This window comes from Muntiacus reevesi, chromosome 2 (genome assembly GCF_963930625.1).
Source record: "Muntiacus reevesi chromosome 2, mMunRee1.1, whole genome shotgun sequence".
Taxonomy (NCBI): domain Eukaryota; kingdom Metazoa; phylum Chordata; class Mammalia; order Artiodactyla; family Cervidae; genus Muntiacus; species Muntiacus reevesi.
Genome location: NC_089250.1, coordinates 205,960,159 through 205,966,524, shown reverse-complemented (window position 1 = coordinate 205,966,524; position 6,366 = coordinate 205,960,159).

Below are 6,366 nucleotides of genomic sequence, written 5' to 3'. Positions count from 1 at the left end.
AAAAAATCTGAGATTTTATACTCTTGCTGGTTTGAAAATTTGAGATTTTATACACTCCCTGGTGGGAAACTGGGGGAAGACAAAGACGCACAGGTTTAGGAAGAGGCAGGCCTCGAGTGGATACTGTTGGATAATTTAAGTAGCAGAGGCCAGAAGGGTTTAACATCAGAAGAGATTTGAAAAATTTATAATTTAACCAAATAATCAACTTTGGCCAAATAATCAGATCATTATTTAGCCAAATAATCAAATCAGATGAAACAACCTCCTTCCAAATCAGTTTCTGGAGGAGAGCTTATGACATAGGTTTGGCAACATTTAAATGAAACCACAGACAAGAGGGCAGTTGTTTCACCATTGTGAGCTCTCACTGGCAGCTCTCCTCAACTCTGTTTTGCAGCTTTAGTGCCACAAAGTGGTCAGGACCAAGCAGGCCAGGCTGTGGAGAGCTCCGCAAACCGCCTCAGCCATGGCCACCACCCTGTGTGTAGGAGCTGGAGCACGCCGGGCGAACGGGTGGAGGACAGGGCTTCCGTCCAACCCCCCGCCCTGCATTTCTAACCACCAGGCCTGAGAGCCTGCCCTGCACTGGGGAGCGGCCTGAACAGGAGGTGCATGCTGAATGTGGCTCAGGGGCATCTGATCTGCTGAGGAATCGTGAGACCCACAGAGAACCTCTTACACCAATCACACGGCCCCTCCTTCCACCCCCAGGCTGCCCAGCTCTCACAGGCTGCCCAGAAGCAGCAGGCACAGTCCTGTCTTTGTTGTGTCGGGGGTGAGTCTGACGCATCCTAACAACTGTGCTAACCTCTTCCATGATTTTCTCCTTCCGGACTCACTGGAAACAGCCACAGAAAAGCTCTCCCAGGAGTTATGTACACAGTGGAACCCGGACAGGGCTCAGAAGGCGGGGATAGTGTTATATGGTTTCCTATCCTTGTGACATCTATCACTTTTCGTTCTGATCATGAGCATTTACTCATGTAAACAGACTAACATTGAGAATTGGGTTCAAACCAGTCAATCCTAAAGGAAATCAACCCTGAATATTCATTGGAAGGTCTGATGCTGAGGTGGAAGCTCCAATACTTTGGCCACCTGATGTGAAGAGCCGACTCTTTAGAAAAGACCTTGAGGCTGGGAAAGATTGGAGGCAAGAGAGAACGAGGCAAAAGAGGATGAGATGGTCGGATGGTATCACTGACTCAGTGGACATGGATTTGAGCAGACTCCGGGACATGGTGGAGGACAGGGCAGCCTGGTTTGCTGCAGTCCTTGTGATCGCAGAGTTAGACATGACTGAGCAACTGAACAACTCTCTCAGTGGAGACAAGTGTTTCTTCACGACATCTAGGGAGGCCCTCTTGGCTGCCACTCCCAGAGCAGGGCACAGCGCTCTAGACCTGGGGCAGGAGCAGAGCAGGAGATGCCAGAGATGGAAGTGGTCGGCCTCAGTCGTGATGGCATAGCGTGGTGGCTCTTGCTTCTGTGACCCTCAGAGTCTTTATGATCAGGTTCAGCAAATTTGGAGAGTCATCTAGTCACAAGTCACACTGCTTTTTTTTTTTTAAGATTTTTTTTTTTTTTGACATGGACTATTTTGAAAGTCTTTATTGAATTTGTTACCATAGTGCTTCTGTTTTATGTTCTGGGTGTTTTGGCCTCAAGACATGTGGAATCTTAACTCCTCCACCAGGGATCAAACCTGTACCCTCTGCACTGGAATGCAGGGTCTTAACCACTGGCCCACCAGGGAAGTCCCAGTCACACTGCTTATTTTCACATTTTCCTAGATGTGTTCAACTGTTTCCTCCTGTGATTCTCACAACCCTGAGGTCAGCAGTATAGAGGTCGCTGTCCTATTTTGGACAGATAGGAAACAAGCTCACAAGTTAGTGACTCCTACGAGCTCTCATTCAGAGCTGGAACCCAGGCCAGCGATTTGCACGGCATCCTTTATCTTATGCATGACTAGAGCGTTAACTATTTACTGGGGCCGAGACAGTCCACCCTCAGCTGTGATCACAGGTGTTAACATAATACACAGATGAAATTTTACCTCTTAGGATTGAGGACCGTTTTGCAAAAAATTCAAGTGGTTTCTTTTTAAAAAAAAATTGTGGTTGAACTGGGTCTTCGTTGCTGTGTGAGGGCTTTCTCTAGTTGGCGGCAAGTGGGGACTGCTCTTCATTGCCGTGCGTGGGCTTCTCACTGTGGTGGCTTCTCGCTGCAGTGTGCTGCCTTAGGGCACACCGGCTTCAGTAGTCGCCGTGTGCAGGCTCAGTAGTTGTGGCACATGCGCTTAGTTGCTGTGCAGCATGTGGAATCTTCCTGGACCAGGGATCAAACCTGTGTCCCCTGCTTTGGCAGTTGGATTCTTAACCACTGTACCACCAGGGAAGTGGTTTCATTTTTAATGGTTACTGAACTCTGGAAAAAGTACTAGTTTTAGTACTAGTTTGGCCACAGTTTCCAACTCAGAACATACATAAATGTGTGTATATATATACACATATGTATGTATATATATGTATATTTTTGACCGTGCCATGAGGCATGTAGGGGATCTTAGTTCCCTGACCAGGAATTAGAGCCACACCTCCTGCATTGGAAGCATGGAGTCTTAACCACTGGACCACTAGGGAAGTTCCTATAGATGTTTATTGTCTCCCTTTTATCAATACATTGTTTTTATGGAGCTTGTCTAAGCAGATCATATTTCTAAGGATTTATAGAACATGAAAAATAGGAATAAAGTCACTGCCCTTCTTTCTGAGAGCTCTGTGTATTTTCCAGTTAGAACTGAGTCTCTTTTCTTTCCTTTTCCCTCCCTTCCCTTTCTCCCTGTTTCTTCTATTGACTCATCAAGCATCTTATTGAACATCTACTATGTCTCAGCCAGAAACTGAAAGTATCAATTTAATAAGAAATGTGAAACTTTAGTGTAGAATTGAAGAAAAAGAATCTTTCACAGGCAGTTGGGAGGATAAGGGGAAAAAGGCAGATTCTGTCAAGTCCGAGTTGGGAGGAGAGCAAAGTGAGGTTCCAAGAGGGCTTGTAAAAAATAGTAAGGATGATGTCACATGAACTATAATTAAAAATAAATTGGCTTGTATAAATAATAATCACCAGGCTTATACCCAGTGAGTGGAAGATGAGTTTGGAAGTTTTAAATATTGCCAGGGAAAATTAATAGTTGGACAAATTAATAAGATTTGTTCTACTCCAGGTGTTTAATACAAGAATTTGACAAATTGGGTAGGAATTGCTAAAATAAACTGTCAATTTGATAAATTGGCTTATTTATAGACCACTCCTGTCAAAGGTCACCAAGTGACCACTATGTTACTAAATTAATGATCTCTTTTCAGCCTTCATCCAACCCAACCTCGCACTAGTGTTTGACACCGGTAATCTCATCCGTGATGGACCTTCTTCACTTGTCTTTCATGAAATCCCATTGCCTTGAGTTTCTTCCTGTTTCCTTGGCGGTTTCTCACTCTCCCCTTCCTGATTTGTCTTTGCCTTGGTCCTCTTCTCTGTCTATACTCACTCCTCGTTGATTTAAAAATATATATATATTTTTGGCTGCACTGTGTCTTTATTGCTACACACGCAGGCTTTCTTTAGTTGCGAGCAGGGGCCCCTCTCCAACTGCATTCCTCAGGCTTCTCATTGCAGCAGCTCTTATTGTCTCTAGGCACACAGGCTTCAGTAATTGTATTGCACAGACTCAGTTGCTCCACAGCATGTGGAAGCTTCCCCGACCAGGAACTGAACCCATGCCCCCTGCCTTGGAAAGCTGATTCTCAACAACTGGACCACCAGGGAAAGCCTCTCCACTGACTTTCAGTTCTATATGCTGACAGTTCTAACTCTAGGTTGGATGTGCCCTACATTTGAGATTCATATACCCAACTGCCTACCTGATACCTCCACCTGGGTGGAGGACATGGACATCTCAGACTTAAATGAAGCAAAATTCCTGATCTTCACACCTCAGATCTTTTCTGCCTTCAGCCTTCCCCATCCTTTCAGTTGCCAAGGCCAAATTAAGTCATTAAAAATTTTTTTCCCTCTCATCCACATTCCAAAATCAGTTGTTCACCAAATCATCTTGGCTGTGCTGTCAGAGTATATTTAGAATCTGACCATTCTCCCTGCTTCCACTGCTACTCCTAGTCTGGGCCACCACTTACAATGTAAGTCAGACCATATGCCCTTCCTCTGCTCAGAACCTTCCAGTGGATCCTGTCTCAGAGTAAAAGTCCTTCCAATGGCCTCCAACCCCCTATGGATCCAGCTTCGTGACCTCTTCTTCCACCAGCCACAGTGGTCTCCACCGCACACCAGGCCGGAGCCTGCCTCAGGGCCTATGCTGTAGCCATCCCCTCAGCAGGAAGATTCTCCCCAAACAATGGCTAATTTCCTCACCTCCTTCAAGTTTAAGCTTAAATCTCAGCTTTTCAGTGAGGCCAACTCCGATCAAACATTTTTAATATTACGTACTGCCCCTCCCAGCCCAGCCCCAGATTTGTGATCCCCGTTACCCATTCTACCTTCTTCCGCTATGGCATTTATCAACTTCTGCCATAGCATGTAGCTTACAAAGTTTTGTATTTAATTGCCAGTCTCCTTTCACTGGACTGCAAGCTTCACAAGGACAGGGATCATGATTCATATTATTCCAAGTGCCTGGTGTTGGGCACATAATAGAAGCTCAATGTTTGTTGAATTGAATGAAGGGCAAAACCCAGTTTTTACTGCCTCAAGTTGTGAAACCTAATGACTTAATTAGAACAGAAATCGCTCCAGACTCTAGAGGAGTGTACTCTGACAGAATCCATTTTAGACTTGCTTTATTGCTGTGCTTTTTTGAACAGAAAGGTTGTTTAAGAAAGCAAAACAAAAAGAGAGTAGCAAACTACTTCTAAAAGATCATTTTTTTCATAGTCTATTGATATTTAGCACCTAGACATCCAGGTCTCACTAAGAATGGCCCACGGATGAGCAGTCAGGTAGATGAGGCAGTTTAGGGAGGCTCTCAAGCCCAGTTAGTTTTACGTATCAACTTGTCTGGCCTAAGGGATGCCGAGACAAGTGGTATAACTTTATTTCTAGGTGTGTCTGTCAGGGTTTTCTTGGAAGGGATTAGCAGGAGATACCACTGCCCTCCCCAGTGTGGGTGGATATCACCCCATCCATTGGGTGCCCAAATGGAACAAAAAGGTGAAAGGAGGGCGAATTCACTCTCTTTGTGAGCTGGATTCTCACCTTCTGCTGATACTAGAGCTTCTGGTTCTTGGGCCTTTGACCTCGGACTGGGACTTACATCATCTGCTCTCCCCTGATTCTTAGGCCTTTGGACTTGGACAGAATCCTACCACTGGGGCTCTTGGTTTGCCAGCTGGCACACGGCAAACTATGGAACTTCTTGATTTCCATAATGGCACAAGCCAATTCCTATAATAAGTCTCCTCTTAAATACATCTTTCAAAACAATTTTTATTGAAGTATAGTTGATTTAGAATGTTAATTTCTGCTGTATAGCAAAGTGACTCAGTTATACACACACACACACACACATTCTTTTTCATATTCTTTTCCATTATGGTTTGTCACAGGACATTGAATATAGTTCCCTGTGCTATACAGTAAGACCTTGATATTTGTCCATCCTATACATAATAGTTTGCATCTACTAATTCCAAACTGCCCATCCTTCTCTCCCCCAAATACATCTGTATCTAGATAGCCTATTGGTTCTGTTTCTCTGGAGAAAACTCTAATACACTAGTGCATGACAGGAGATTCTTAACTTCTACAGGGTTTGTTTTACTTACAAGTCCACATAATTTTTTAAGTGAAAATTCCCTCTGTCCAGAGCAACTTTTTTTTTTCAGTTCTGAATAGCTAAATTACCTTTACTAGTAATAGTCATTCTACCAGTTTTCATTAAGTAGTTTAGAAAGTAGTTCCTTATCAATGATTCTTTCATTCACATCCTGCTAACATGCTCTGAGCATCTCATCAGTAGAGTAGCTGCTGCTGAACTGCAGGTTTGCTATGGCAGAGTTCACTACACCCACTTTCCTCAACTGTTTCCTATGCCAGCAAGAAGAGCCAGTTACAGAAATTCAGAGCTGAAGGGACCTTAGACACTATTGAATTCAACCTCCACATTTTATAGGCTAAGGACCCAACACTAAAGAGGACAGGGACCCCATCAACGAGCAGAGCCTGATCTTCCATCGGCGGCCCCGACTCCCAGACACCAGACCATTACGCGCTGGTATATAGACACCCACTTCCCATAACACCTACCATGTGGCCATAAGAACCAGCTGATGAGCTTATTTTATT